Source organism: Panthera pardus, unplaced genomic scaffold (genome assembly GCF_024362965.1).
Source record: "Panthera pardus isolate Hobbes unplaced genomic scaffold, ASM2436296v1 HiC_scaffold_24, whole genome shotgun sequence".
Classification (NCBI taxonomy): Eukaryota; Metazoa; Chordata; class Mammalia; order Carnivora; family Felidae; genus Panthera; species Panthera pardus.
Window position 1 is genome coordinate 9,186,891 of NW_026526810.1, and position 11,153 is coordinate 9,198,043.

At 40.8% G+C, this 11,153-nt stretch overlaps 1 long non-coding RNA gene across 1 annotated transcript in view; it reads right to left on the minus strand.

Annotated features, from left to right (window-relative positions):
• LOC109273365 (uncharacterized) overlaps nucleotides 1-11,153 on the minus strand; it is an 84,001-nt gene that overhangs the window by 71,367 nt on the left and 1,481 nt on the right. The gene's annotated exons all lie outside the window — the stretch shown is intronic.

Genomic DNA, 11,153 nt, shown 5'->3' on the forward strand with positions numbered 1-11,153 from the left:
TAAGAATTAAAAGACTCTCCATCTGAAATGTCTCTTAAAAAGAGAGAAAGAGACTCTCCATCTGACCTATTATTTCCTTCCTTGTTTGCTCATCTTGATTATTTACTCTACTTCTTCGTTTGTAGTTTTGAGAAGATCGAACTCGCTCAGGGAAGTGAGTTCTCGGGGCCAAGAATCGTTAGGTGGGAACAGCTGTAGGCACCAGGAACTGATCACCAGGGCAGTTAGAGAGCGGGGAACAATGGGAGAAAAGTGAAAGTTTGCGGAAGCACTCAGGACCCTCCCACCTGCAGGTTTTCTTTCTTCAAACTTGTGTGGTGTGTGTGTGTCTGTGTGGGCATGAATTTCATGAAGGTGCTTTTTCCCTCCACAGCTCCTAAAATATTACCCATCTGTGGCTTCCCTTTGGGAAGCCTCTGAAAAGCATGAACCCTTTCTCCAAGTCTCTCCATGCCTCGAATACAGAGACCGACATATGCTCAAAGCTTGGCACACAATATCAGGGGGTTAAGAAACCCCTAGGATCTCACGGACTTCAGGTGAAGAACCCACACCGTCCATGCCTTTTTTTTTTTTTAATCTATAACTTTAAACCTTCACAGCACCAATGTCTAAATACATAAGGATTACCAGGTTGCTTTGTTTTCCATTGGTTGGGATCGATGAGAACTAACTCGTCTTTGAGCCAATGAATGGTCCTCACTCCAGACATGCTATTTAAGTTGGAAAGTAGCTAGAGAGCTCGTAATAAACACTAGTGCCCAGATCAGAGGCTGGGATTCAGTCGATCAGAGTGGAGCCCAAGCATCTGTATTGTTTAAAGCTCTCCAGGTTATTTAAAAGCTCTCAGAACCCAGGCTCAGAGCCACTGCTCTGGGGTGCTTCTGCCCTGAACTGGGTCTGGGCTAGGCAGTGATCACTACTCTACTTTCCACTGTCCCTCTCAGCTTCTCCTCTGTACAGAAAGCAGGTGTGCCCAAGTCTGGGCATTATGAGATGAATATCGTCTATTCATATCTCTCCCGTGAATACAATTCTGTGTCCTAAGCATGAAACCTTGGGGGTTGGGGGGAGGGACACTAATAAAACCCAAGTTTAATAAACTCCTGCCAATAAACTGGGAATCTTCACCTCTGCCACCTTTCCATCAAGGACAAAGGTCTTTCTCAGGGTGGGGACATGCCTCTGACCTCACTCACAGTGCCTTTCACCACTTGTGGGTGTGAAAAACCAGGTGAGCCACTTGGTGTTTAGTAAACAAGAGTCAGTATCTCCAAGCTGCCTGCCTGTAAATCAACCTCTGATCCATATGGGCATATCATTTCCATATGCATTTGAAGAGGTGGATTTTTTCCAGTCAATGCTTAAAGTAAGTTACTTCTTTGAAAATCATTGAATAGTAAATTGAAATCTTGTGGATATTGACAACAAATCTGATGCATTATGTAATTGGCAGTCTTAAACTGCCACCTGGAAACATTCATTACTTCTAAAAGAAAAATTTTTTTAATGTTTATTTATACTTGAGAGAGAGACAGAGTGCAGGGGAGGAGCAGAGAGAGAGGGAGACACAGAATCTGAAGCAGGCTCCAATCTCTGAGCCATCAGCACAGAGCCCGACGTGGGGCTCAAACCCATGAACCGTGAGATCATGACCCAAGCCGAAGTCAGACACCCAAAAGACTGAGCCCCTCAGGCACCCTAGAAACATTCACAAAACACTCTTCAGTTTTTTTCGGGGACAGATAGATACATGGTGGCCACATCTTGGTGGCTGGTTAGCATCTGGCCTGTCCTCTAGAATGTGTAAATCAGCCACTGTTTGGATGCAGAATCTATAAAAACAGAGCCTGGGCAATAGGTCTCCTTCCATGAAATGTTAGTTCTCACACCACAACCCACTGTGTCCAATTTTAAAGAACTTCTGACCCCAACTCAAAATTTGTGGTAATCAATTGATTTCTCTATTTACAATAATCGAACTACCTCTCTCTATGCTAGCCTAAGTTCAATGAATAAATGCAATGGAGTATTTTGACTCTGCTAATGACACTGAAAGTATATTGGGCCCAATGGAACTGAGACACCACTGTTTCCCCAAAAAATCCATGATGGTGTGGCTCGAGGTACAAGGTTGTAAACTGGCCTCATTATGCCTTCGAAAAGCAGTGTCCTCCGATGCTCAGCTTTGTGAGAGAAGTTAGACGTTAGGTTTTGAGCGAATGGTTCGGATCATTACCTGGGATCCTCATTCCATGTATTTATGGAAAACGGCCCGGTTGAGAACATGTTTAAAACTTATACAAATCCAGTCATTCAAAACCCTAAAATTCTTCACAGGACACAAGTGATATTTGAAGCTCCCTTTAACGATTATACTTCCAAATGTTTTTTTTTTTTTTTTTAAGTGAGCTAAAAAAATACAATTCTTCTTAACATCTCCGCGAGAACTTTTTTTCTTGCCCAAAGGTGGAAAAATGACAGAAATGACATTACCGGCTACGGTTACGTGAAATGTGGCAGCTCACAGAGAACTACCACATACGTCTTCTCACCGAATCCTTACGCTGTGACGAGACCAACCGACTCTGAGGAAACTGGAGCTTAAGAAATCCAAAGACCTTGTCCCTGCTCATGCCATCAGGAAGTGGCAGAGCCAGGGCTCAAAACCAGGCCTGTCAGACTCAAAGCCCATCTCCACCACCATCACCTCAAGAACAACAACGAGGGCAACCATTTACTGGGCACAGAATGGTCCATTTAACACGAGAGATGTACAGCAAGGAAGGCATTAACATCTGAAGCCCAGAGAACGGAGTCCCTTCCTCAATTTTATAGAGCCAGTGCTGGTAGTATGGTTTGACCTAAGAACAAAAGCCCCTAGTCTTTTTTCTGCCCCTGTGGCCTTCACATGAGGCAGAGATCAGCTCTCCACGTGCCTCCGAATGTCCAGCACACAAGAAGCCCCACTTCTTGTGGGGCTGTGGAGCCAATGCCAAAGGTCAAGGGGCCCACTATCTTGACATGTGACGTGGGAAGCTGGAAGGTTTCCCTGCCTCACCCGATACTGTGTTCCCCTTGGAAACCCATGTGGTCCGAACGACACAGGGAAATTGACACCTGGAATATGTGAAAGAATTTATCATTTTTATACCATTATGCCTTATTTACCCAATTTTCCTGTGACCAACCTGACCTTTGAAAAAACCTTGGAAGGCTTCATAAGCTCTGTAATCTAACAGATGGAGACAGCCCGCTGAGCGCTGAGGTCCAGGAGAAGATAGACACAGCCTTCCTATACACTAGCAGGAACCAATCTGAAAATGTCCAGGAGGGAAAAAAAAATCCCATTTATGTCAAAATAGCAGGGAAAATACATAAAAATCAACCTCACCAGAAATAGGAGAGACCAGAGGAAGAAAGAGATACAATTTTATTGAAGAACACATAAGCACTTGCATGTGAAAACTCAATATTTATAAATGCTAATCCTTTACAACTTAACTGATAAATTCAATCTTTTCCCAATGTTATTCCAATCAAATGTCCAAGTTTTTTGACGAAAACCTGACAAGTTAGTCCTAAAATTTCTCCAGGAAGATAAAATGTGTACAAAATAGCCAAAATAGGACGACTGGGTGGCTCAGTCAGTTAAGCATCTGACTCTTGATTTCAGCTCAGGTCATGATCTCAGTTTGTGGATTCGAGCCCCACATGGGGCTTTGCATGACAGCATGCGGAGCCTGCTTGTAATTCTCTCTCTCCTCTCTCTCTGCCCCCCACCCCCACTCACACGTGCATGCTCTTTCTCTCTCTCTCTCAAAATAAACGAACTTAAAAAAAGTGTTTTAAGCTAAAATATAATGTGTAAAGGACAGAACGAAGTGATATTTGCCCCACTTGCTAGTTATCAAAACTTACTATAGAAAAACCTGAAATAAACAAAAATGTTTAGGAGTATGAACAGACAACAGGGCAATACAAAGGAGAATAATTTTTTTTAAAAAGGCTGATAAAGTTATGTCAATTCACTATGTGATAAAAATGAATATTCCATATAGTAGGAAAAGGAAATAAATAACAATACATTATGCTGGAGGAATTAGCTATCTCTTTGAGGGAAAAAACGATTACTTTTCTCCACAAGATACTCAAAGGTAAAGAGCTTAAGGTAAAAAAAAAAAAAAATGTAACAAAAGGAGAAAATACAGGTGAAGTCTTCATAATCCTGGTAAAGGGAGGACCTTCAAAAGAGCAAGAAAGATGAACTGCCATTTTATAGAATAGCATGCCCTATGAAAATATGTTCAATCTCACTCATATTCATATAAAGGTACATTTAAACCCCAATGAAATACTACTTTCCACCCAACTGATAGGCAAACATCTTGGGCTGGTTTTATCCAATGTTGGCAAGACGAAAGTGATCCCACACACGGATGATGAGGGTATAATCTTTTTGGAGGGCAATTTGGCAGTATCTAGTGAGTGACATATCCTTTGACCCAGCAATCACACTGTAGGGTTTCTTTCTAGGGGAAATAATTGTGCAGAGGCTTACAGAAGGGTGTGTGTAAAACTATTACTAACAGCTCCGAATCTGAAGGAACACAAATGCCTATTAGTGAGCTGTGATGATACAAACAATGGCGTAGTCACACCATGAAATCCTCTGTTATTCATAAAACCTACGAGGCAGACCTTTACGTCCTGATAAAACAGGCTTCAGCATATGCTGAAGTGAAGAAAACCCAGGAGCAGAGCCCATGACTACAGTGTGATTTTACGCATTCGTGCATACGTGTGGAGAACAAACATATAGAGCTATATAAATGCTACATAGGCTTGCAAATGTAAATACTAAGCTGGGAACTTGTGGGTAGGGCTTCAGACCAGAGAAGAAGGGTCTGAATGGGACCAAAACAGGAGCACGGGGCGCTCCTACCCTCACATGCTCTCTGCGTGAATCCACTGGGAAACGGACTTGACTCATAAAGTGATTTTTTAAACTTTTTATAATTTACACTATAGGAAAGCTTTACGATTTCCATTGATTTTATTATTTAATCCAATTAGAATTCCTCATGAGCCCCCAAATAGTTGCAAGAAGGTGTTTTGTGGAATCCATCCTAGTCAGTTACCAAGTGGCAATATCCATCAGGGCAGACGCTTGTGGGGCAACAGAATGGTAAAGGGCAATTACGTAGAACAGATGATGTTTGGTCACAGACCAGCTCTTCCCATTGACTCGGCGTTCAATACGGATCTCATCATATTTATTTAAGATCCTTAATTGTTACTTATCTTGTGTGTCTTGTTCTCATGTTTGCCTGTTCGGTTTCAGTAATGGAACCGTAATCTATCAGTTCAGTCTCAGGAAACACTTCCTTGACGTGCTTCTTCTGTTGCTGTCACAATTCACCTGCATTATGCATGTGTGAGCCATGCAGGAAGAAGGCAGACCTTTCTGCTATTCAGAATAAGGTATCTTTAGCAAAAGAGTCCTGCCTCTCCATCAAATGGGAGCGTCAAGCAAATTTGTCCCCAGTATTTCTTTTTTTGGTTGTATTTTGTTTTCTCTTGTTTCCCGTCCTCAGTTCTCTTTTCTCACATACGTTTTCTCCCTTCAAACTTTCCTTCAAGTTAAAAAAAGAAAAAAGAAAAAAAAAAAAAAGCTCATTTCAGTTATTTCCTCGGCAGCTGCCACAAATCAGTTTTGGAAGAAGTTGGAACATCACTTTAGGCCTGGGGATAGACAAGGTGCTCCAGATACAGTGCTACCCATTTCCAGGAAGGTACTGCTAACCCAGAGAGGGGCACCTCTGTGTCAACAGCGAGCATACTGTGATGGTAGGGACCCCAAATGGGGCATGGTGAACATCTGTTCTTTCCTCTTATTAAAATAATCACTTTTCGGGGCGCCTGGGTGGCTCAGTTGGTTAAGCGTCTGACTTCGGCTCAGGTCATGATCTCACGGTTCATGAGTTCAAGCCCTGCGTCGGGCTCTGTGCTGACAGCTCAGGGGCTGGAGCCTGCTTTGGATTCTGTGTCTCCCTCTCTCTCTGCCCCTCCCCTGCTCACACTCTATCTGTCTCTCTCTCTCTCTCACACACACACAAACATTAAAAATTTTTTTAAAAAATAAAATAATCACTTTTCTTCTTCCCTTCTCTTCCATCCTCTTCCCTTCCTTCCTTTCCCTTTGCCCTTTAACCATAATGAAGGGCACTGTCATGAACAGAGAATACCTTGGGTCTGAACTTGGTCCTTGTTAACATCTTACATTACCATGGTCCATTTTTTAAAACTAAGAAACTATTAATGGGTACAGTTACCATTTATCATTACCTGTCTATTACTATTACTAAACTCCACACTTTATTTGGATTCACTGTTTTTTCCACTAATGTCCTTCTGTCCCAAGATACAATCCAGGGAACCATACTGCATTTAGTCTCATGTCTGAAAGTCTCTTAGTCTTTTCTTCTTTTTATGGCCTTGTGAGTTCTGAGCAGTACGTGTCAGGTGTTTTGGAAAATGTCCCTCAAACTGAGGGTGCTGGTCTTTTGCTCATGCTTAGACTGGAGTTATGGGTTAGGGTAAAGAATATCAAAAGAAGTGATGTGCTGCTTTCGGGATATCCTATCAGAGGGACACGCTATCAACATAATTTATAACTGATGATGTCCATCTGGCTGAAATAGTGTTTTCTGGATTGGAGACAAATCGCTAAGTCTGGTGCAAAATCAAGGAGAGAACGAAGAGAATCTACATCACTTACTGGGAATTCTTCCATAAGGAAGATTTGTCTTTTCTCCTCCATTTATTTATTTATGTAATCATTTACTTACGTCAGTATGGATTCACATACATTTGTTTCTTTTTTCTTTTTTTTTTTTCTCTGTTTTCTTCTGCTCTGCCCTAAGAGCAGGCTCTGGTGCTGGGGCTACAATAAGTTAGTCATATTGGCACCATCTAAAACCTAAGGAGAAAACTTGGCTTTCTGGCTACAGAAAATGGGAAAAGAGCACCCTGAGGTCTGGAGTTTAGGGAAATCCCCATGTTTTTTCTCGTTTTTTTCCTCACTGCTTTGCCTTGAGAGTAATTCCAATTGCAGAAAACTACTTAGCAGCATGTGTGGCTAACACTTCTAGAGAAACAGTAAATTTCTCTCCAGAGGAAAGGGGCCCCCAGAAGCCATAGAAAATGGGACAAACGATGGAGAGGAAAGAAGTGGAGAAGAGTAGCCCTTAATTCTGTGCATGACCTGACACAAGTTCTGGGCTCATTCTGAGTTGCTCACATGGAGAAAAGACCCACGGCTGGAGAGCAAAGGGTTTGAGAAATTAACTGACATTGGAAAATCTGCCCACAGAAGGTGAGTCCAGAAGAGGCTGAACATACCCGGGTTCACTGCCCATTAAATGAAAATGGTGGACAGTCTCCAGAGGATTTTAACACAACGTAATATGTGGGGCACCTGAGTGGCTCAGTCAGTTGAGCATTCAACTTTGGCTCCATGATCTCATGGTTCATGGGTTCAAGCCCTGTGTTGGGTTCTGTGCTGACAGCTCAGAGCCTGGAGCCTGCTTTAGATTCTGTGTCTCCCTCTCTCTCTGCCCCTCCCCTGTTTGTGCTCTGTCTCTCTCTGCCTCTCGAAAATAAATAAATAAACAAATGTTAATTTTTTTTTAAATAACATAATGTAATATTCAAAATGTCTAAGATATAATCTAAAGTTCCTAAACATACAGAAAACTGGAAAGTGTGACTGATTCTCAAGGAAGTAGACAATCAGATGTCAAGCTCAAGATTACCCAGGTACCAATTTTTTTTTCAAAGACCTTTAAACAACTATTATAGTCATACTCAAAGAGATAAAGGTAGACACTCATTATGAATGGAAAGATAATCTTTACATAGAAACAGAAACTGAAAAATAGGATATCTGAAATAAAAAATTCATTGGATGATATCAAAAACACAATGAAGGTGACAAAGAAAAGAGTCAGTGTGGGGCGCCTGGGTGGCTCAGTCGGTTAAGCGTCTGACTTCAGCTCAGGTCACGATCTCGCTGTCCGTGAGTTCGAGCCCCGCGTCGGGCTCTGGGCTGATGGCTCAGAGCCTGGAGCCTGCTTCCAATTCTGTGTCTCCCTCTCTCTCTCTGCCCCTCCCCTGTTCATGCTCTGTCTCTCTCTGTCTCAAAAATAAATAAACATTTAAAAAAAGAAAAAAGAAAAGAGTCAGTGAACTTCCAAACAGATCAATAGAATTTACCCAATTTCTCCAACAGAGAGGGAAAAGAAAGTGAAAACTCAGAGTCTCAAGGTCTCATGGGACAGTATCGGAAATATCTAGTATTCATGATATTTAAGTCCCAAAAGAAAGGGACAAAGAGATTGGTACAGAAAAAAAATCTGAAGACATAATGGCAGAAAACATAAATTTGGTTCAAGACATGAATATACAGCCGTAAGAACTCCACACAAAATCAACTCAAAGGAAACCAACTCATCAAATTTATGAAAAGAAAAGATAAAGAAAAAATATTGAAAGCAGACAGAAAATAACCCATTATATATATATAGGAAAAACAACTCAATGACTGCTTGGTTTCTCATTAGAAACCAAACTTCTCAAAAGACAATGGAATAACATCTGTAAAATGTGAAAAGAAAAGAACTTCCAACTCAGGATTCAATACGCAGCACGCACGTCTTTCAGTAATAATGTCATAATGAAACTCATTCCTAACAGGCCTTCTCTAAAACAAATGTTAAAGAAAATTCTTCAACGTAGGATGTTCCTAGAGAGTTTAGAACTTCAGAAGAAAGAAAGTGCTACAGGGGAGCCTGGGTGGCTCAGCTGGTTGAGCTTCTGGCTTCAGTTCAGGCCACGATCTCACAGTTTGTGGATTCAAACCCCATGTCCGGCTCTGCCTTGACAGCTCAGAGCCTGGAGCCTGCTTTGGATTCTGTGTCTTCTTCTTTCTCTCTACCCCTCCCCAGCCCATGCTCTGACTCCCTCTCTCTCAAAAATAAGTAAACATTAAAAAAAAAAAAAGAAAGAGCAACAGAAATGATAACTATTTGGGTAATTGTAATAGACTATTTTTGTCTTGCATTGTTTAAAATATGTATAACTATCTGAAGCAAAAATGTAAACATTGTCTAGTAGAGTTATCAGTATATGTGGATGTAATATAAATGCCAACTATGACATAAAGGGGCATGGTAATCCCTAGAGAAACTGCTTAAAAAATACTACAAAGAGTTAGAGTCTGAAAATTGATAGATAAATTTAAATGGATTACTAAAAGACATTCAAATAATTAAAAAGAAAGCAGGAAAGCAGGAACAGAGAAACACACATGCACACAAGAGAGGCACAAATCAAGCAAATAATAAGATGATACATCTAAAACCAACAATATCAAAGATTACATTGCATGTAAATGGTCTAAACACATAAATTAAATGACAGAGACTATCAGATTGGATTTTTTACTTTTTAATATGCTATATGCTGCTATATTAATGTTAGCTGAACTTGAATAGTCATAATAACATATGCGCAACAAAAATGGAATTTTATCTGTGAATGAGGTGGGTTACCAAATGCATTACCATCTGCCTAGTTGTAGAATATTTCTTGTTTTAATACCTTCCTTTTTTAAGGTTTGGCTGAGGTGGCTCTACTCTACCACAAACATGGCCAGGCCCACTGAAGCCAGTCAAATGGCTCTGACCGCCCACTCAACAGCCATTTGTTAACAGAGCTCTGATTCTGTTTAACCCCAGAGAAAAATCACTGGTCTGAGTGAATTGTAAAAATCTCATTTCCTTTTGTGAGTTGATGAGTCAGTTTTCGCCAACATGTAAGAGGGTCTATTGGGGCATCTAGGAAATAGATTTTTTTTTCCAAGAGAAGAGAGAGAGGATGAGAAGGGAAAAAAAAAAACCTACTTTTTTTTTTTTTTTCTCCAGTGTGGACTCCCTCACTTTACTTTTGAAATTCTGCCTTGGGATACTTAGAGCTGTGGTAACCACTGCCACCAGGAAGGGAGCTGAATATGGCAGTGGAGAAAGATAAGAGGGGTCTGATGAACCAACCTTGAGAGCTCCTGCTACTGGACTTCTGGTCTAGTACACAAGAAATATACTTATTGTTTAAGCCAATGTTTGGCCATGCATTCTGCTACCTGTACTCAAAGTATTATTAACTGACAAATGAGCAAAGGGAGCCTGATCTTTTTCAGCACAGAATGTCATACGTGCACTTCTGCCTTTTGAGAACTGTTAGGGCCCTATTCTTTCCCCCTTTCTCAGCCACTTATTTTGGAAGGGAGAGAGATGGCTTCTCTGCCTAGAGAGGATGAAGACGACTAGAGTAAGAGGCAGAGTACTATACATTTATTGCAGAGCCAAAAAATACTGTATGAGTTAGGATTCATTCATTCAATCAAGTCAACAAACATTTATTGCGTGCTGATTGTGTCCTAAACTCTGTTAGGTGCTAGAGGTACAACAATGAGGAGAACAAGTTCTGTGCTTCAAACAGGGGTGATAAACAATATGCAAATAAGTATATAAGGTCAGGCTGTGTTATAAAGAAAAGCGGCCAAATAATTGCATGTTGAGGACTCTTCTACATAAAATGATCAGAAAATAACAGCTATTTCAGAACTTTATACAGAGATTTGTGTCCTTTCCTGCTTTCTTTGAGAAGTGATAAAGACACTTTGAAATTGCAAAGCCTTAGTAAAGTTCCACATTACAATTTAAGCTCAAAGAAAGCAGTAAAGCAACCTTTCTTTTGGAAGAAAGGAAAGAAGGAAGTTAAAAAGGGAGGGAAGGAGGGAAGAAAGAAAAGAGAAGAGAAGAAAAAGGAGGGAGAGAGGAAAAAGAAAGAAAGAAAGAAAAAGAAAGAGAAAGAGAAGGAGAAAGAGAAAGAGAAACAGAGGAAGGGAGGGAGTGAGGGAGGAAGGAAGTGCTACTTCAGGAAAGGTTTTAAATCTCAGTACAAGATCAATCTGTGATAACAGCTCACAAACTTGGAAATTTAGTAAGAGAAGAACTTAAAAGGGTTAGAAAATGGCCAGATAGTGTCAGCTAAGCTAGATGGTAAAACAAAATTGAGACTAGAGAAGGAAT